Genomic DNA, 22633 nt, shown 5'->3' with positions numbered 1-22633 from the left:
CTGATTCTTGATTTAGGCTCAGGTCATGATCTCATGGTTCAAGGGATTGAGCCCCCCATCAGGCTCTGCGCTGACAGTGTGGAACCTGCTTGTGATTCTCCCTCTCTCTTCATCTCTACTCCTTGCATCCCTCTCTCTCTCTTGCTATCAAAATAAATAAACATTAAAATAAAAAGAAAACAATTCCATTTACAAAAGCATCAAAAAGAATACTTATAAAAAATTTAACAGAAGGATAATGAGATTTGTACAACAAAAATCACAAAACATTACTGAATGAAATTAAAAACTTAAGCAAATGGACAGACATCTCATGTTCAGGCACTGGAAGACAATACTGCTGAGATAGCAATACTTCCCAAATTGATCTAGATTCAACACAATCTCTATCAAAATCCCTGAATTCTTTACAGAAATTGACAAGTTTATCCAAAAATTCATATGAAAATGCAAGGGATCTGAATAACCAAAACAAGCTTTTCTTTTTTTAATGTTTATTTATTTATTTTGAGAGAGACAGCATGAGCAGGGGAGGAGCAGAGAGAGAGGAGAGAATCCCAACCAGATGTGAGGCTTGATCCCAGGAACCATGAGATGACAATCTGAGCCAAAATCAAGAGCCAGACGCCCAACCAACTGAGCCACCCAGGCACCCCACCAAAACAAACTTGAAAAAGAAGTTGGAAGACTCACACTTCCCCATCTGAAAACTTACTACAAAGTTACAACAATCAAGACAGGATGATAGTAGCATAAGGATAGAAAGATCAATAGAATAAAATTGAGAGTCCAGAAATAGACCCTTACACATTTATAGTCAATTGATTTTTAACAAACATGTCATGACAATTTAATGGGGAAATAGTCTTTTCAATAAATGGTGCCAGGACAAATGGATATCCATATACAAAGGAATAAAGGTGGACTGCTACATCACACTACATGCAAAAATTAACTTCAAATCAATGAAAGACCAAAATGTAACACCTTTAAAACCGTAAAACTCTTAGAAGAAAACACAGATAAGATACGAAAGGCACAAGTGACGCCCTGCCAACAAAAAGCTGATATTATCAGATGTCTTTGAAATTAAAAATTTCTGTGCTTCAAAGGACATTATCAAGAAAATGAAGAGAAAACCCACCAAAGGGGAGAAAATAACTATAAATCATTTGATAAGGGACTCATGTCCAGAATACATAAATAACTCTTACAACTCATTAACAGAAAGACTAATAACCCAACTTAAAAGTGGACAAAGGATTTGAACAGACAATTCTCCAAAGAAAACAAATGGCCAATAAGCATATGAAGAGATGTTCAAACTCATTGGCCATCAAGGAAATATGAATCAAAACCATAAGGACATACCACTTTACACTCACTAGCATGGCTCAAGTAAAAAAGACAAATAATAACAAGTGTTGACAAAGATGTGGATAAATTAGAACTCTCATCATGGCTGGTGGGAGCTGCAGCCACTTTGGAAAACAGTTTGGCAATTCTTCCAAAAGTTACACATACACTTGCCATATGATCCAGTATTTCCTAAGTATGAACCCAAGAAAAACATATGTCCACATAAAAATTCATACAGGAATGCTCACAACATTATTCACAATAACCAAAAAATGGAAACAACCCAAATGTCCATCAATTGATGAATGAATAAACAAAATGTGGTATATACGTACAGTGGAATATTTGTTGGCAATACAAAAGAATCAAATACAACTGACCCTTCAACAACATGGAAGTTGGGGCGCCGGCCCCGCACACAGTAGAAAATCTGTGTATAACTTGTGACTCCCCCAAAACTTAACTACTAATAGCCTACTGTTGACCAGAAGCCTTTCCGATCATATAGTTGATTAACACATATTTTGTATGCTACATGTATTATATATTGTATTCTTATAATAAGGTAGGCTAGAGAAAAGAGAATACTAAGAAAATCATAAGGAAGTAAAAATACGTTTATACTACTGTATTGTACTTATCAAAAAAAAAAAATGTATAATCGGACCTGCACAGTTCAAGCCTGCATTGTTCAAGAGTCAACTGTTCTAGGACGCCTGGGTAGCTCAGTTGGTTGAGCCTCTGACTTTGGCTCAGGTTCTCACGGTTCAGAATCTCACAGTTCGTGGGTTCGAGCCCTGTGTCAGACTTTGTGCTAACACTGCATGGAGTCTAATTTGGATTCTTGGTCTCCCACTCTCTCTACCCCTCCCCTGCTGCTCATTTTCTCTTTCTCACTCTCTCTCTCTAAAAAATAAATATTGAAAAAAAAATTTTTTTAACATTTTTTATTGTTGAGAGAGAGAGAGAGAGAGAGAGAGACAGAGCACGAGCAGGGGAGGGACAGAGAGAGGGAGACAGAATCTGAAGTAGGCTCCAGGCTCTGAGCTGTCAGCACAGAGCCCGACAAGAGGCTCAAACCCACGAACGTTGAGATCATGACCTGAGCCGAAGTAGGATGCTTAACCAACTGAGCCACCCAGGTGCCCGCCAAAAATAAACATTTAAAAAAATTTTTAAGAACAAAAAGAGTCAACTGTTATACGACCCTTTACTGTGCTCAGCCAGGCAAATGCCCTCTCTCACCCTTGCAGAAACCTAGAGAATTACTTTCTGGAGAGGGTGAGACAGAGGATCTCTGGTCTAGAAAACACCAGGCACAGCATAAAGTGGGGTTACTCTACTGAAAAAAAGAGAAAATTAAGGGAAGATTTACAAACTTACTGATAACTTCCCCAACCCACATGCCCCTTATGATGGTTAATTTTATGTGTCAATTTATCTGAGTTATCTATGCCCAAATAACTAGTAAGACATTATTCCTGGATATGTCTGTGAGGGTGTTTCCGGAATAAATTAGCATTTGAATTGGTGCACTGAGTAAAGCAGATGGCCCTCCCAAATGTGGGTGGGCATCATTTAATCCATTGAAGGCCCAAATAGAACAAGAAGGTGCAGGAAGAGTGAGTTGGGACACCCATATTCTCCTGCCCTCAGTCTTAAGCACTCCTGGTTCGAAGGCCTTTGCACGGAGAATGAATTACACCACTGGCTTTCCTTGTTCTCCAGCTGGCAGACAGCATATGGTGAGACTTCTCAGTCTCCATAATAGCATGAGCCAATTCCTATAATATTTATATATATCTCATACTGGTTTTGAGTTTCTAGAGAACCTTGACTAATACACCCCTCTATCCTGCCTAGCCTCTCCAAATAGACTAAAACCTCCCCATTCAGGGAACTGGACTAACCTAAAAGGCAGGATCTCTAAATACTGACATCAGGGACTCTCGGGAAAAACCTAGACAGATGGCTCTAAAGTGAAGCCCACACCCACAAGCCCCACATCTGTATGGAGAACTGACTTCCAAATCTTTTTAAGCCCCACTCTCAAATACATGTAAACAACCAGGAATCACCTGCTATCCAAGGAACAACTCTTTCATGAAAGAAAACAAAACAAACAGAAAAAGAAATTACTTGGCCAAAACCGAGACTATGCAGGGAAAGGGAACCATTTTTTAAGAAACTATCATTAATATCAGGGAGATAGAAGATACTGCAACCAAAAAGCAATACATACAATAACAAAAAATAAGAGAATTTCAGAAAACAACAAATTAAAATTATGATAGCTGAAATAAAAAACAACACAAGTGCTGGAGGATCAAGTTCAGCAAGTCCTTCAGAAACTTCATCAAAAAGATGAAAAATAAGAACACATTAAAAATTAAAGGACCAGTACAGGAGGATCCATACATGAAAGTTAGGATGGAAACAACTCATATTAGGGCATATATCACAGTAAAACATCAGGCATTGGGAACAAAAAATTATATATATATTATACATATATATAAGTAATATATATGTATAACATATACAATACATAATATATATATAAATATAACACACACACACACACACACACATATATACACAAAGTGTGTGGGAGGTGAGTGGAAGCAGTGGTAAGAAAATATTTGGCTCCAAACTGCTCAAACCAAATCCCGAGACTAAAAGACAATAGAGAAATAGCTTCAAAATTCTGAAGAAAATTGTTTCCAACCTCCAATTGCATTTTAAACATGAGGGGGAGGAGGCATTTTTAGACATGCAAGGTCTTAAAAAATTTAAATCCCATGCATTCTTTCTCAGGAAGCTACTAAAGATGTGCTTCACCCAAATGAGGAAATTAACCAAGAAATAGGAAGATACAGGAAACAGGAAGGCCAAGATAGGCAAAAGGCAGAGGAAATCCCAGGATATGGTGAAAGCAGAGATCATGGGCTAGACCAAGAGGGAACCATCAGCACAGGCTACAACATTTTACAAGTCTCCAGGAGATGCATCTTTAAAAGTGTCTGCATGGGCGCCTGGGTGGCGCAGTCGGTTAAGCGGCCGACTTCAGCCAGGTCACGATCTCGCGGTCTGTGAGTTCGAGCCCCGCGTCAGGCTCTGGGCTGATGGCTCAGAGCCTGGAGCCTGTTTCCGATTGTGTCTCCCTCTCTCTCTGCCCCTCCCCCGTTCATGCTCTGTCTCTCTCTGTCCCAAAAATAAATTAAAAAAACGTTGAAAAAAAAAATTAAAAAAAAAAAAGTGTCTGCAAGCACACAAAATTAATTTTAGACAACTGATGGAGAATATGAGATTGAGAATGGGAACATGGAAAGCTAGGCAACTTATTGATACTAGGGTAAACAAAAACTGCAAGAAAATAAAGAGTACTTCATATACAGCTGAGCTACGGCTAGCATTTATAGTCATGATAACAAACACTGAATCTTGACCTAAACAATATTATGTTTATGACATTATGAGGATGGGAAATATATATGTATTTGTGTATTATATGGTAGGGGCATAGGGGCTAACCTAAGCAAAAGCTCCCTTTAATGCTAAGGGAATGATTAGAAGCAAAGCTTAAAATCGATAAAAAAAACAAAAACAAAAAAACAATAACAACAACCACTACCTCAGTAGTAATAAAGCAGAAATATAGCAAGGAAGTTTGTGATATGGACCAATTGTTAAGTGCTAAACTTGGCTCCAACATGAAGAGTAAGTTGAAGAAAGCTGCTCTGGAGGAAGGAATGAGGTGAAAAGGATGCCATAACTCATAAGCCTTGTACATGGAACTGTTTGCCTGTTTAAATTGTGTGCACAGAAGTTTTAGAGCAGCACTGTACAACAGAAATAGAATGCAAGCCACAGATGTACTTTCCAATTTTCTAGTAGCAGCAGTTAATAAAAAAGTAAAAGGAAACAGAGGAAATTAATTTTAATAATATTTTTATTTAACTTAAAAATCCAACACATTATCATTTCAGCATGTAATCAATATAAAAATATTTACATTCTTGGTGTTTTAACTAAGTCTTTGAAGTCAGGTGGATATTTTATGTTTACAGCACATTCAGCTGGCCACATGACAAGTGTTTCATACCTGTGGTTAGTGGCTACCATAATAGACAGTGCAGTTTGAGAATGCTTGGGTTTTATAACAAGAGATGCATGTATGTCTGTGTCCCAGATTCCCAATCCATAACATAGGGATAGAAATTATCAAAAGGATTAAATAAAATGACATGAAAACTCCCAATGAACTGGGCCCTTAATAAGCGTTAACAATTACTTAGTCAATGGTGATGTTTTAATTTTTTTTCAAAATTTGATAACCTTTGATTCTATTTTTTTAATGGACAAAAACATCTTTATCCAAACCCAATCACTTTATTCATTTCTATTCTCTGAATGATGTAATACAGGTGATTCAGAAAAATTGTGAAGGACATCCACCTAGTAACTCCAAAAATAAGTTCCTAGAGAATCAGGAACATGTGTTTGAAACAACATTTACAAAGTCATCCTGAAAACTTTAGGTAGATCTTTGTATTATTTAAGACTGATAAACACAAAATCAGTCCCCTTAAATACACTAAATTAAGTCTGAATAACTTCTGCTAAGAATTTAGGGAGTCCCTCACTGGAGGGTACTTAAGGTCTTCAGCTGATAGAGAAAAGGGAAAGAGAGTTTTGTCAGCATGTACCCAACCAAGTTGAAGCATGTGATTGAATTATTTTTTAATTGTACTCTGGTTTTCCCATATGTCCTTCCTTTCCTGAAGGACAGGTAGACCACACTGAAGGCTGCAGCAAGACTTTCAAACCATATCTGCCATTAGATAGACTACAGGCCATGTTACAGTGAAGGTTACATTTTTCAACTCACAATAAGGTTCCAGTATTCTTTTTTAAAATGCTTATTTTTTTCTTTTTATTTTTATTAGTAAAGCAAGAGTAGCTGAATTTTTCTAAGGACTGGATTCTTCAAAAAGTATCATTGAAGTCCCATCTCAAAAATACGATCTGTAGGAATCTAGGACTGAAAAGTATATATTTTTGTATAAAATAATATGGTCTGCTAATGTAAAAATAGGCCACACGTAAAAGGAACTACATAATACATTTTGCATATATATTTTTCTTAATTCCCTTCACCTATTTCATATTTTTACCTTTTGCATATTTTCATTTTTTAATATGATATAGTATTCTTCCTCTCAGTGTATATAATTTTTTTCATTTGTTTCCACAATGTTTGGAGGCTCCAAAAGTCACAACTTTAGGACTAAGAGAGACCTTACGAACGATCTACCCAGCCCTGCCATCTATTCCCCTAACAAATATACTTGTGAGATGAGGCCAGGGTCTCACAGCTGAGGGTCAAGGGCGAGAGAAGAGACTTGTCAACTCAGCCAAGGGCAAACTAACACCATCTGTCATCTGCAGAACTGCCAAGGTCAATTGCTAACTGGACTGTTAGCCCACCACCACCCCCCCACCACCACCACATTCCCAAACCTCCATTGCCCACAAAGGCAAAAAAAAAAAAAAAATCCCAACAGAGTATGACTTCAAATAGAGCTACATGAGTAGTGGTTCTCTCCTGCTAATGGAAGAAAGGAAGGAAGTTTATGGGTAAGGAAATGTGGTCTGAATTAAATTTACCATTGTGCTATGTAACATGGCATATATCTTCATAAACAAAAAATAAAGTTCATCAACATAAAGCCCATAACACATCTGGATAGCCAAGTGCACAGACATTGAGCCTGCATATCCGCTGAAGTCATTTCAGATAATGAAGATGTATTTCTTTTGTTTCATTATATCATTAGAGACAAGTGCTAGAAATGAACTAAACGGTGAACTGAAGCAGTCTGCTAATTCCCAAATATGGTAAAAGCACACTTATCATCCTGGTAGAAACAGGTTCTTAAAGGTGAACAGCCCTCAGAGCACTGCCTGACACTAGAGGGCGCTCAAGAAATGTCTACTGAATGAAGAAATACTCCAGATAATGGGAGCTAAGTCATTTATGCACCCAACCATTTTATTTTTGCTATTTTTAGAGAAATTTTCCAAAGAGTATATTGAATCTTTATGACTTTCATAAAAAAATGCCACATATTGATTATTTTTTTGATATTCAGAAGATAGTTACCACCTATCATCACACTGGGCAATACCCGTATTAATGCCCCTCTGAGCTGCTACTCAACAATGGAGCCAGTGAAGTTTCTGGCAGATCTAGGCTTTCCTTGAGCTGTCAGAGTGCCTGTCTTCCAAGGCTACCTTTCCCCCTCAGTTCTGCAACTTAATCAGATAAGGCTAGAAACTTAAGGAACCAAGTTTGTCAGGTTAATGGGATATTTTCCAAGCCTCTCTTACATGGATTTGCATGGACTTCAGTGTGAAGGTAACAAAATGGCTGCTGCCTTAACTATAAGATTTCTGAAATGATGAAATGGTTGAGTCATGATACACAGGACTGTACCCTCTGGGTTTGAGCCTCAGCATTTCATTCTTTCTGCCTCAGTAGGATGAGGCTGTTACACAGGTAGACTCATGTCTCTTCCATTTCAAAACCTTTGCTTTGTAATCCAAAATCCAACAGCAGTTCAAGGAACAAATAATACCAGTTTACAAATTCAAGAAGAGGGAAGCTGCTCCCCTCCACAACTCATTTTATGAAGTCCTGACAGCAAAGCCCGACAAGGGAAGTATAAGAAATGAAAATCACAGCCAATTCTACACCTGAACATAGAGGCAAGAAACCTGAATAGAAGCAACTGAATCTAACATATGAAAACTACACCAGAACCAAGTGAAGTTTATCAGAAGAGTGCAAGGTCAGTTTAACACTAGAAAAATCACCATAATAAAAAATTAATGTAGGAAAAAAAACAACAACACAAGGTCATTTTAATAGGAGTAGGAAAAAATAAAGAACAGTATAAATCTGAGAAAAGAAATGTCTTAATAATAGGAGCACATGGGCAGCTCAGTCAGAAGAGCAGGCAACTCTTGATTGCAGGATCATGAGTTTCAGCCCCACATTGGGTATGGAGATTACTAAAATTAAATAAATAAATAAACTGGGGCACCTGGATGGCTCAGTCAGTAAAGCATCAGACTTCGGCTCAGGTCACGACCTCATGGTCCATCAGTTTGAGCCCTGCATCAGGCTCTGTGCTGACAGATCAGAGCCTGCAGTGGATTCTGTGTCTCCTTCTCTCTCTACCCCTGCCCTGCTCATGCTCTGTCTCTGTCTCTCTTTGTCTCTCTCTCAAAAATAAATAAACATCAAAATTTTTTAAAAAATTAAATATTTAAATAAACTTTTTTAAAAGTTCTTAATCATATGAAAGCATCTACAAAAAATGTAGCAAACATGCTTCATAATAAATCATTAAAAGCAATTTCTTTAAAATAGGTAGAAAATATAGATTTCATACTACTTGGCAATGAGAAAGAATGAAATCATGCCATTTGCAGCAACATGGATGGAAATGGAAGGTATTATGCTGAGTGAAATCAGTCAGAGAAGGACAGATATCATATGTTTTCACTCATATGTGGATCTTGAGTAACTTAACAGAAGACCATGGGGGGAAGGGAAGAGCAAAAAAATAGTTACAAACAGGGAGGGAGGCAAACCACAAGAGACTCTTAAATACAGAGAACAAACTGAGAGTGGATGGGGGGTGGGGGAGAGGAGAAAGTAGGTGATGGGCATTGAGGGATGAGCACTGGGTGTTGTATGTAAGCCAATACGACAATAAATTATATTTAAAAAAGAAAAAAGAAAAAAATGTAGATTTCAAAATATCTTTTAGGAGCACCTAGGTGGCTCAGTCAGTGGAACGTCCCACTCTTATTTTGGCTCAGGTATGATCCCAGGGGGTCATAGGATCAAGCCCTACATCGGGCCTGTGCTGAGCACAGAGCCTGCTTAAGTTTCTCTCTTTCTCTCTCTCTCTCCCTGCTCCTCTCCCCATCTCAGCCTCTCTCTCTAAAAAATTTTTTAAAAAGTAAAAAAAATATCTTTTAAACTAGCATCCCACAAATATAAAATATCTAGGAATACATTTAATAGGAAACGTGTAAGGCCTCATCAAATTGCCCTTCCAACTTATTACAGTTCTAAGCACAATCCTGAATAGGGAATCTGAGAAAGAGCAAAGAGGACTAAGATACTTGGAGGAGAGAAAAGAAGAAAAAACAAAGGAGGGAGTTTGTCTAACTAGATACAGCGAAATTGCAATGCTACAGCAAATAAAATAATCTGTACTGGCAAAAGGGTAAACAGGCCAAAGGGACAGACCACACAGACTAGAAGGAAACAAACCCACCCACCATCTATGGATGATAGAAGCGGCACTGCACATCAGTGGGAAATAGACAGATCATTCACTCAATAAAATGTGGTTGAACAACTGTTTATCCATTTGAAAAAAGATGAAATTGGCACACTATTTCAAACACACAGAAATCAATTACAGATGGACTAAAAACTCAAATGTAGAAAACCAGAACCTCTTACAAAAGTTTTCAAGAACTCAAAGTAAAGAAGTTGGTTTTTGTTTTTGTTTTGTTTGTTTTAAATTTACTTATTTATTTATTTGGGGAGGGGAAAAGCAGAGAGAGAGGGAGAGAGAGAATCCCAAGCAGGCTCCATACAGTCCGCACACAGCTTGACATGGGGCTCGATGTTACAAACTGGGAGATCATGACCTGAATCAAAATCCAGAGTCCAACACTTAACTAACTGAGCCACCCAGGCACCCCTATAGGAGGAGTTTTTTAACTGGACACAACAAGTACAAACCATAAAGGAAAAAAAAATGGTAGATCTAGCCATATTAAATTAAAACTTCCCTACAGCCTGATGAAAATAGTTGCAATTCACAAATCCAACAACTCTTATAACTAGAACATATAAAGAACTCTCAAAACTTACAAGTAAAAAAACACAATGTAGTCAGAAAATGGGCAAAAGACATGAACAGATATCTCACCAAAGAGGATATACAGATGGCAAATAAGTACGTGAAAAGATGTTCAACATCATCAGCCATCAGAGAAATGAAAATAAAACCCCAATAAGGTATCACCATATACCTACCAAAATGCCAAATAAAATATCAACACCAAATGTTGATGAAGATACAGAGAAAATGTATCTCTCATACACTGCCAGTAGGACTGTAAAAGTGGTACAGCCACAATGGAGAAGAGATAGGTTTCTTATAATACTAAATATGCACTTACCATATGACTCAAAACCACTCCTAGGAATCTATCCCCAGAGAAATGAAACCTAGGCTCACATAAAAATCTGTATACAGAAGTTTAAAAGCTGTGGTTTAGTGTAAAATAAAAATACTAGGAAGACTAAAAAAAAAAATCTGTATACAAATGTTCGCAAACTTTATTCATAATAACCCAAAACTAGAAACAACCCAGATGTCCTTCAATGGGTGAATGGTTAAACAGACTGTGGTCCAGCTATACCATGAGATATTAGTCAGCAACAAAACAGAATGAACTGTTGATACAGGTAACAACTTGAATGGATCTCAGGGAATTATGCTGAGTGAAAAAAAAAAAGACAACCTGAAAAGGTTGTTTCATGTATGATTCCATTTATATAACATCCTTGAAATAACAAAATTATATAAAATTATATAGACATTTCACTCCTATAAAAAAATTATAGAAGTGAAAAACAGATTAGAGGTTGCCAGGGATTAAGGATGTGGAAGGAGTATGTGGTTTTATATGAAGAGGTAGCAGGAAGGAGCCAATGGCAATGGAGTTCTGTACCTTGATTGTGGTGTTGGTTACATGAACAGACGTGATAAAATGGCACAGAACTAAAGAAATACATGTAAAACTGCTTAAATGTAAGAACTCTGCATTGTACCAATGTCAATTCTCTGGCTTTAATGTTTGCCAGGGTACACAGGACCCTCCCCCCCCATCTTTTCTGCCTGTGAATCTATACTTATTTCAAAATAAAAAGCCTGCAAAAATTAAAACTTCTGTTCATCAAAATACACCATAAAGACATGGGGGGGTGACAAACTGGGACAAGATATTTACAAGACACATAATCATCAAAAGACAACAATCCGAAATTAAACAATCCAATAGAAAAACAGGGAAAAGGACACTCAGAGCAAGGTGTTCCTGTCTTCCAGCCAAATCTGCAGGTCCAACAAGGTAGTGGGAAACAGAGGTGAAAGAGTTTCCTGATCCCTTCTATTATTTATACCTTCACAATCACTGTGCGACAACCAATCATGACTCTTACCTCCTTTGGGGAGGTGGGGGGGTGGGTGTGTCTCTCAGTATTCTTTCACAGAAGCTGAGAAGCATCAAGTCTAAATGCAAAAAGACCATTTACCAGGGAATCTGGGGAAAGCACACACTCTGCTCTTTTCTCTGACTGGAGACAAAGAGCCCATCATCTGGGAAGAACAGATGACAGTCAAAGGCGGAGCCGTCTGCCTCCCACAAGAAGGAAAAATCACGACTTGGTGATGCCAGGAAGTCCCAGACCCCAAAGAGCAGGTTATCCTGAAGGTCGCCACAACCGCAGCCTTTTAAAGTACCTCCTGTTTCCATCTTTATACTTCTCCATCCCCGAAGCCATCACTAGAGGTAACTGAGCAGAACTGTGTGCTGGCATCTCCTACACTGTCACAGGCCCTCTGCCCACCCCTCTATCCCACGGCTCAGGCAACTTCACAGCTTCAGTGGCCCCACACAGCCAACTCCATCATGTGTCCTTGAACATGCAGCTCCAGCCCTCCCCACCTTCACCCACACAGGCAGTCCTAGAGGAGTTATCCTCTGAAACCCAACTCAGACACCACCTGCTCCTTGGAGGCCTCCACAAATCTCCAGAATGAATCACTCTCTTCTCTGAGCCACATCTGCACCTTACACCACCATTACTCTCACACTTAGCTCAGCGAATTACACATAACTCTGATCCTCAGTCTGTCTCCTCTGCCTGACCAAAAGTGTCCTGAGGACAAGGTCCAACCCTGTCTTCTTTGATACCTGGTGCAGGGCACAGGTATACATCAAAAGTGTGCTGACTTGAGCCTATTGATGTTACTAAATAAGGGCTACAGACTGTTAATTATTTTTCTAGATTTATACCTATTTATCTAATGCATCCTTACTGTCCCCAAATCCCAAATCCCACATTAAGCCTTTTTAAAAGGAGGTCAAAGCACTAAGGACCTATTTCAATACATAAATAAGACTTAAGTTGAATGTATCACCAGCCTCAGTTGAAAACCTTGTAATACACATGAACTTGTAAAAAGAAGATCAAAATGTTTCCTCTTGAAAATAATGGGCAACAGATCAGAGGTATTGTTGAAGTTTAGGCCATAAATGTGAGTTTTTCACTGCATAATTTTTTTTTTGTTTGTTTTTAAAATACTGACATTCTAACAAGCACTTGAATGGAAAAGATATTGTCAGGCTCTGTATTCATTCAATTTTAAATCTGGAACATAGTGAGGTTTTTCTAGACTTGCTTTACTGATATTAAAAACTAAATGTGCGCATGCACACACACACACACACACACACACAGCAAGTATGCATCTTAAAAAAGTACTTTCCTAGGTCCTTAAAGTTGCCTTCAAGAGTGAGCAACAAGTTCAGTGCCTACGGTTTAAAGCATAATGTTAAAAAGTCTTGCTATCAGAGCTTCCAGTTAAAGTCCAAGTTCAGTGGAATTTTTAATTTAATTTGCCTGATTTTAAGAACTTCAGGACAATATCCAACAAGATCAATTTTCTGAATATCTGAAAACAATTTACGTGAGTATGCCAAGAAGTTAATGTATATTATAAATCTTACAAATAACATCCTCTATTCTGCATTCTTGAGCCCACTTTCCCAGGCCTGAGAATAGGCATTCTTTTCAAAAGAAGAGACTTTGAAAGAGCATGACCCCTCCAAAAATATGTGTGCGTAAATGTCTTTCACAGAGAGGGAAAGATTCTAAGATCCTTAAGAAAATTTGGAGGGAATGGAAGTAGATTAAACATTATCACATGATTGTCCTGTCATTTAAATACAAAGCAGAGATAAACGCTAATAAAGAAAGTCAGTGACCTTCTAGATTATTCTGTGGGAAAATCCAAGGCATTCTGAAATTCACATTTGTCTTCCTTTCAGAATTGCTAGCCTGTGTCATAAACCAAAGCAACTACTCCAGATTAAGAAGACTAGAAATTAATTTTAGGTTTCTAATCTCTGGATTTCAAGTTTTATCAAGAAAATTATTATACTTCCTTTTTTCATCTTACCAAGATTTCACTAACTAGGGGAGCAGAAACAGAAAACAAAGGCCCTAGAACTCCTGAAGTTGGAATGCACACACACACACACACACACACACACACACACACACACAGCAAAAACCAGTATCAAGGAAAAATCACAAACTTTAACAAAATACCACGGAAAACTGACAAATGAACAAAGATGCTGCTGGTGACCACTCAGATAAAGCTTAAGGAGGCGACCTCAGTGTAAGAAAGAATCAGCTTTTCCTATTACTCAAATGGTCATTTTGAATTCCAAAATCAGCTTGTAAAAAAAGGAAAACAAAACGAAAACCCAGGGAAGCTCCAACAGTGAAAAGTGGATAATACAAGTGACAAAAACATAAGGGCTTTTTTTCTTTTTGTCTTTAAATGTAGGTCAAATATTGAAATCCTCTACCAAAAATAATTCCACAGAACAGTCCTACCTTTCAGTCACTCTACATCCTTAATCCAGATCCATGATCTGGGCCCCTCATATCCTGCTATGCCCATAGAAAATCCTCACTGGGCCCGGCATGGAATGCTTCATTAATAGGAAAGATCTACTTTTTATTTAATACTTTGTCAGAAAGACACAGGCACCTGTCCATGTAAAACAGACATGCAGTCAAATCCTGCCTCTTCAAGTGATCTCAGACAAGCTACTCAATTCTTCTGTCTCCCGTTTTCTTATCTATGAAGTGGGATAATAATGAGTATCTATCTCCAGGGTCCTATGAAGATTCCATAAGATCTGATATGTAGTATTTGGCAATTCCTTGCTCAGTCTCTGTTAACCATAATCATTATAAACATTGCGGGGCACAGACAGGTCCTGATCAATTCACTTCATAGCCCAAGCCCCACTCTGATTACAACTGTTTTCCAGCACCTTCACAATACAAAATAACTTCCATAATCATTAACATAATTGTCTTAAAATCTAATATTTTTGACGTGAAAACTATAGAGATGGAGTACAGATCTTTAGTTGCTATTTGGAGGGAGAGTTACTACAAGGGAGTAGCAGGAGGGAATTTGGGGGGGTGGTGACGGAACTGTTCAGCAGTCTGACTGACACAGTGGTTATAAAACTCAGTGCACTGGTCAAAATTCATGAAAGTGTATACCAAAAAGAATGAATTTTACCATATGCAAATATAAAATATTTTTTTAATTGCAAAACAAAAAATTCTAACTAGAGAAATAAAAATAGTGACACAAACGAAATTAAATGTCCGAGACATCATAACAGCAATATTCTATATATTATCCTATAACTAACCTAAGTCAAATCCAATTTTAGTTACCAGCTCTGATTTATTCAAGCACAAAATGTCAATATTAATCAGGAGGCACTGCTTGTTTATAACAGAAGCAAAGACTTTTTTTTTAAATATTTATTTATTTATTTTGAGACAGAGCACAAGCAGAGGGGGTACAGAGAGAAAGGGGGAGAGAGAGAATCCCAAGCAGGCTCCATGCTTAGTGCTGAGCCCACAAACCATGAGATCATGACCTGAGCCAAAATCAAGAGTCGGAGGCTTAACTGACTGAGCCACCGAGGCACCCCAGAAGCAGACTTTAGAAATGTACCTACACCAACACTAAATGAGTGGTATTCTCTATTTACATTTCTACTTTGTTGCCTAATGAGTAGGTTCTTAGTATGCACCCATTATCGTTTTCAATCTCCAAAAGATAATATACAAGTAGTAGGTTTTAAAGATTTAACACAGCTTAAAATGTTTAGGCATGTACACATCAAGAGATACAATAACTAAAAAGTCAATACATGCATTTTGTATTTTAAAAAAGCAAATTTTCATTCAGAAAACATTCATCCATAAACTACCAAACACAAAGGTAAAACCTCACAATACATATACATTTACACATTTTACCAGTTACCTCCTGGTTTCATTATACACAGAAGGCATGGCCACCAAATAATTAGACTTTTTTTTTTCCAATTCAAATAAGCTAGAGAGGAACAAAGCAATGTGAAAAGGAGTACTGTGAAAATAAAAACCTAAATGCCCTTCAACTGTTAAATGTGTAAACCAATTACGGTATATCTAGCAAGATACTACCTAGCAATTAAAAAGAAATGAATTATTGATACTTGCAACAAAGAAGACTCTAAATCATGAAAAGAAACCAGACACTGCCATAACTCCCACCAAAAAAGATCATGTACTATACGATTCCTTTTAGATAAACTACAAAATGCAAAGTTATCTATAGTAACAGAGAATGGATGAGTGGTTGCCTGAAAGAAAGTTACCAGAAGGATTATAAAACAGCAAAAGGAAATTCGGGGGAATGATGGATATATTCATTACCTTGACTATGGTGATGGTTTGACCAGTATATACATGTCAAGCATATCAAACTATATACTTTATATATGTGCAGTTTACTGTATGACAATTACAGATATAACATGGTGATATTCCTCGTTCAGCCCTACACCAACACAAAAAAGTGATTATCACAATGAAACAAGTCATATAAATTTTTGGTTCCCCAGTGCATGTAAGACTGATATTTAAACTATACTATTCTATTAAGGGTGTCACAGCATTATACCCAAAAAAACAATGTACATTAAAAACAATGTAAATTAAATAAGGCTTTATTACTAAAAAATGCTAACGATCACCTGAGCTTTCAGCAGTTGAAATCACTGATCACAAAGTACCATAACAAATATAATGAAAACGTTTGAAATATTGTGAGAATTATCAAAATGTGACATAAAGACATGAGGCAAACAAATGCTGTTAGAAAAATAGCACCAATAGACTTGCAAAGTGCAGGGTTGCACTGAACCTTCAATTTGTAAAAAACACAGTATCTGCAAAGCACATTAAAGATATGCCTATATTTCTCAATAAGGCTGTTGAAAAAGAAAAAGACCATTAAAAAAAAAATTCATATTCCTAGTACATTCTGTTTAGATCACCACCATCTCTTCCAAACAGGTGAATATCCGAAAGTCATGGAACTTTTTCCCTTAGTGATTTCCATGCATGAACAAAACCTTAATAACCTAAAGATTTAATAAATAACAACGGTTAATATCCACGTAGCTGTGATCACGTGCCAGACATTGTTTTAAGCACTTTTCTGATACTAACGTATCTAACTCTCACTTCAACCCTAGTTTACAGATGAGAAGCCTGAAGCAGAATGTTAAGTAATCTGCTCAAGGTCACACAGCTAGTAGCTGGTGGAAGAGCTAGGATTTGAACCCTGGGGTGTGACTCTGAAGGTCACTTTTAAGTTCATTTCCTTGCCCCCTATGCTCTCCTGGCACACACAAGACACCATATGTGAAAATCAAAAGCAATACATATTGCACTTAAAGAATACTTCCATACACACACAGAAGTATTTGCTACATTTTGAAAACTCCCAGGAGGCTAAATAAAAAACAACACATTGGAGCACCTGGGTAGCTCAGTCTGTTGAGCACTGACTCTTTTATTTTGGCTCAGGTCCTGATCCGTCAGGGTGCACTCTGAGCTTGGAGCCTGCTTAAGATTCTTTAACCCTCTCCCTTCCTTATGCGCTCTGATAAAAAAAAAAAAAATTAAACAAATAAATAAAAATATTTTTTTTAAACCTTCATTCTTTTCCCAATTAATAGGTGGAAAAAGGACAAGCCAGAAAGACTGGACAACTTGCTGAGCACACAGAATAAATGATAAGTTGACTGGTTCTTGGGAAGCTGGTTCACCACATTTCCAGTCCAATTCTCTCCAATGCCTTCAAAGTCCTAATTAATTTAAGTAAATCTATCTAGGAGACAAAAATCTAAATACAGCATGTGAAAAACATAAAAGTAATTTGCTGTTCTCTCAAACACCTTATTGGTTCCTAAATTCCATCCACAGGGTCTAATATTCTGCAGATAGTGGCCTACAGTCTTTTTTTTTTTTTTTTTTTTTTTTAATGCTGTCCCCACCCCATCTTCCAAGTGATTTTCAGGAGCAGCTAGGATTGAGAATTCCTGAGACAAATGAGATTTAGATTTCTTATTGAAAAGACAGAAGAGAGCAAGATGCCACAAAAACTGGTCAAGCATGGCCCAGGGTTTTCCAAATCAATACTGAACTACTGAACACATGCAGGCTTTTGAATTCAACTTCTAATAAATTAAAAGTAAAAATATGCACAGAGGAAAAATGTGCACACAGGTGTTGCCATGGCAACAGTTACATAATATACCAGAATGACAAATTCTCAGCTTTTTAGAATGCTAAATTGGCATTCGGACATCAAACTGATAACTAAAAGCAAAGGAAAATATGTCACATATCCGATGCATGTAAAACACGGAATAAACTAACAATACATTGTGAGCTGTTTAAGAACCACAGGTTTAAAAGAGTCTATAGTTGATGCCCCGAATTAATGCTCCTTGAACTTTAAGGTGCACTCCCTAGAAAAGATTCTGAGTCGGTGGGTCTTGGGATGGAGTCTGAAACTAACGTTTCTGAGAGGCTCCCAGGTGATGAGAGTCAGTATAGCACACTTTGAGCAAGACCCTAAACCTTGAATATTGATCATCAAATTAGCCAACTGGTCTTCAAATATGGGGGTGTCTAGGTCCCAAGAAACAAGTGTCAATACAATTTACCCCTAGTATGGAAAAAACAAACAAACAAACGTGAGGATACTGAGAAAGAAGCCAGGGGATACTTGTTGTCAGTTTTGTGGCTTAAGAACCATAGAATATTGTGACTTGCTGCAACCTAGTAGCTGTCGAGGTCAGTTGGAATGTAAATTCCATGAGAGAGAGGGGTTGTTTGTTTGGTTTACCGCAGAATCTTGATGGTCTAGCACACATTAGGTACTCAATAAATCCAATGAATAAATGAACGGGCATATATACAAACACAATCCGTAGTTATGTCACAACCTAAAAATGTCTGAGTCGGCAGCCATAGTTTGATACAAATACCTGGCCCATTCACTGATTTTGTCCTAAAGAAAAAACCAAAAAATTACCCAGAGTAATACTTTCACTTTCAAGCCCAGGTTTCTTGCACCCTCTGTTAACAACTCTTTAGCACTTTGAAAACAACGAGAAAACGGTGAAAGCACAGGAAAAAGAATTCAGAAAAGGCTCAAAAATCAAAGGAAAAAAAAAAAAAACAGAGGGGGAGAGGAGATGGGCAAATAGTTCAGTGCAAGTGAAGGACCATCTCAGGTTGTCAGGAGTTCCATGTTCTTACCTATGATGGTGGCGGGGTTTGGGTTCGGGCTTTTATTAGTTTTGTTACTGTCCAGGGTCACTGGTGGAGTAGTACTTGGCTGAGCAAACTTAGACTACACAGGCAGCAGGCTCTGAAGCCCACCTTCAAGTGCTTTGGGGATTCAACCTTCGGCCTTACTTCCCCTTTCCCAGGGTCTCCCCGCGCGTTGGGGGGTGGGGGTGGGGAGGGGAAGCTGCCGCTGCCCAAACACAAGATGATTTGGGCAGCCTCACTGTCACCTTGAAGCCATAACCAGGAGTTAAGATGGCTGCGAAACACTGGGTGAGGGGCCTGAATAGCGAGAAGGATCTGCCCGAAAGAAAAATGGCCACCGTTCATTTCTCAAGGACGGCCCAAAACAAAAATGGCGACCAAGGCTGGCTATCCAGAGACCTAGGAACGCAGTGAATATGATTGGCAGGTAACGAATCTCCATTACCCATAGTGCTAGACAGCAGAGGTAATCGAGAGAAAAAGAAAACCCAACTTTTTTGTGGTACAGAGCTTCTTGATACCGGAAAGTTACTAACACAAGAATTACATTATAAAAACGGTTGGAAAGTAAAGGTGGCTTTCACAATACCAGCTAAACTCTAAAATAGCGATTAACATTAATTCCCTCCATAATTATTTTGAATGCTACAAGAGAATGAAAGTTTTGTCCTTCAACTAAGAAACAGGATGGGGAGAGAGCGCCAAAATTATCCACTTTGAGGACAGCAAGTGTTGACGGACTCCTAATCTCCCCGTAGACCTCCCCCTACACTGAGGGCAAAAGCTTTGTGATGTGGCCCGCTCGCACTGCGCATGTCCACTTTCCAGTGTGATGCGTAGAAGTGGTGGTAGTCCAATCCTTTTCTCCTGGTTTTGAAGGCACACGTAAAAAGGCGGCGAGGAACCGGCGCTGAAAACGAACCGCGCCTTGTGATTGGTCAAGTCTGGGAGGACGGAAGACTACCGCGAACTATTGACTACTGTGTGATTCATTCAATAAATGTCTCCTAAACGCGGGCCATGAGGCAGATACTGTGCCCTAACAAGTCCATTTGGTGCTAAATTCTTTGGTTTCAACACATTTGCTGAGACTGATGCTAAATAAGCTCCGCCCCCTGGCCCTTTTCGGTCTGGGCCAAAAGCTTTCAGGGCTGAGACCCTCGCTAAAACCCGGAGAAGCGGATTTTGAGCAGCGCACGCGCCAACCACAGAACTACGCATGCTCCGTCTCCAAGCCCCGAGCGCAGGTTGCCGGGACAGGCTGCGGCGGCTCCGTGCGGCTCGGCCTCTGGGGCTAGCTGGTGGCGGTGGCCTAGAGAGGCTCAGCGGCTGGTGGGCAGGTGAGAGTTCTGGAACCTCAGGTGGAAAAACCTGCTTTCTACCTGGCCGAAGAGAGGGGAGGTGGGCTTGTTGGTGCCCCTTCCCCCCTCTCAGAAAGGTCACTCGTGTCTTCACTGAAGGATATTTGGGGGCGGGGACAAGGAGGCCGGCTCCTTATAAAATTAAAGACCTACCCTTAAAATAGCCATGGGCAGTAAATACTTGCAGCTGGAGGGAATGTGAATGGCGGTAGGGCGACTAAGAATTCCAGGTGTAGACCCTCTTCCCCTCGCATCTGCGCGGCCACGCCGTGGAGTAGATGGAAAAGGTGTTCCAGTGAAAGCACCGATTGGACCTGCGCTGCCACCTTCTAGCTGAAATCTGTGTGACTTGTTGGTCACTCCTTCGCAGGGAGACAGCATACTATGCCTGTGTCTATGTGGGAGGTGACAGCCACCCTCTGACGTGGAACTGGAAGTCAGAACTGTTGGACAGCAGGGTTAGTGCCAACTGCGTGAAAGCAGAAGCAGGACTCACAGGACTTTTGACATTAGGGGATGGAATCCTTTTGAGATGAAGACGTCCTGCGTCATGTTTATCTTCTCCAATAGGACCGTGCCCAAATACTGTAACTGTCTCAGAGGTTCTCAATTCTGGCAGTTTAGTCATTCATTAACTTCCTCCATATATTTATATATCCACATATGTTGTATACGTATATATATAATTGTGTGTATGTACACACACACACACACACACACACACACACACACACACACACACTGAGTTAGCAGATTCGTCAGTGACCAAGACAGACATAGTCCCTGACCACATACAGCTTATATTCTAGTGATAGGAGAGGGAACAATAAACAAGTACGCTAACAGTGAACAAAGTGTTTACAGATTATCCTAGGTGGGTTCCCAGGGAAGGAGATTTGTGGGCAGGACATTTATTACGAAGGATTTTTCTGGATCTTACCAAGGAAGAAAGGAAGCAGGAATGGGTGGATAGAAAAAGTTAAGCTGCAGTTCAGTCCCAAGGGAACTCTAGGTGATGGTTTGGCCCTTCAGCGGTGTCCCAAGTTGGAGCGAAGAGCCAAGTCTTTATACCTGGGTGGTCATTGGATGCCTATTGCCCTGGAAAGAAGGCCTGACTTCCCTTCTCTTCAGCCAAGTGTGTCCTGTAAAGGGACTGACAACTGAGATCTGTCTCAGCAATCCGGAGAGCTGGGGAAATAAACCTTTCATTCTTAAAGGGGATCGAGGTGGCACATCACTGCATTCACCACAATGGGAGGGCTTCAGAAGTAATGGTGGGATGTGCTAGAGAATAATGGTGGTGGGAGAGGGAAGAAACTTTAGGCTGAGTGCTCAGAGAAGGACTCTGAGTAGGTGACATCTGAACTAAGCACAAGAATGAAACCCTGTGTAGGACAAAAGGAGGAAGACGCTCCACTTTCTGTTATGCGCTGAGAATATAACCGAGAAAAAACAATGGCTGCTACCTCCTGCTGCAGTGGGTGGCTGTTACTGGTTTTTATAGATATTGACTCCCTGCTACTACCAAAGATGGAGTATGTAAAAATAGATGGAAGATAGGGGAGAAACTGAGAAGTCTGGAAGTTTTGAGAAAATAGTTAACTTGGTAAAGACTTTTAATCTCTACAGTTTGGGTTGTTTTTTTGTTGTTGTTTTTGCTCGAATACAGCATTTAATCATGTTTTATTTGGATTGTACCTTTCTCTTCTCAGGCTTGTATTCTCTTTTGAGAACAGGAACCATGCCTTATTCAGTTTGGTAGTTACCACCACACTCACACCATCCCCCACCCAGCCTAGTGTCCTGCTAGCACCTAACAGACACTAAGTAAACATTCAAATAAAATTAATCTCACACATATTTGAAGTGAAAATTGATAAGCCCTAAGTGATATAAACACTGTTTGGAGATATGTCTTTATAATATTTCTCAGTTTTATAAATTATAACCAAGTATTATAGTTGAAATATTAGGTGATAATAAACAACTGCTTTGGTCAAGCAGGAATCTCCAGAGGTGCCTTTTTCTGTTAATTTGTATTAAAGATAATATACTTCCACTAATAATAGTTGCCATGTATTGAACTCTTCCCACATGCTAGACCCTTTACTAAGCAATAAATAAATATAAATATGTAGTGATCTTCATAATATAGCTGATATTACAGATTATTAAATTGAGGCAGGAGAGAAGTGATTTGCCCAAGATGATAACTAATTTGTGGTAGTGAGAATTGGATTCCCATCATTACTTAATACCTTTGCTCTTAAGTAACCAACAACATTTCTGAAAATATAGTCCACTAGGA

The 22633-nt window shown here is 38.9% G+C and overlaps 1 protein-coding gene across 1 annotated transcript in view; it reads right to left on the bottom strand.

Annotated features, from left to right (window-relative positions):
• SLX4IP (SLX4 interacting protein) overlaps nucleotides 1-19113 on the bottom strand; it is a 177975-nt gene extending 158862 nt beyond the window's left edge. The window contains exon 1 of the mRNA XM_047068248.1: nucleotides 18950-19113. The gene's annotated coding sequence lies outside the window, so the exon portion shown is untranslated. The remainder of the gene's footprint in view (nucleotides 1-18949) is intronic.
• Nucleotides 19114-22633: the final 3520 nt, after the last annotated feature.

The sequence above is a fragment of the Lynx rufus genome, unplaced genomic scaffold, assembly GCF_022079265.1.
Source record: "Lynx rufus isolate CCGP_SWC_20201006 ecotype Redwood Valley unplaced genomic scaffold, mLynRuf1.p SCAF_8, whole genome shotgun sequence".
Taxonomy (NCBI): domain Eukaryota; kingdom Metazoa; phylum Chordata; class Mammalia; order Carnivora; family Felidae; genus Lynx; species Lynx rufus.
This window is presented reverse-complemented; position numbering and strand designations above follow the sequence as displayed.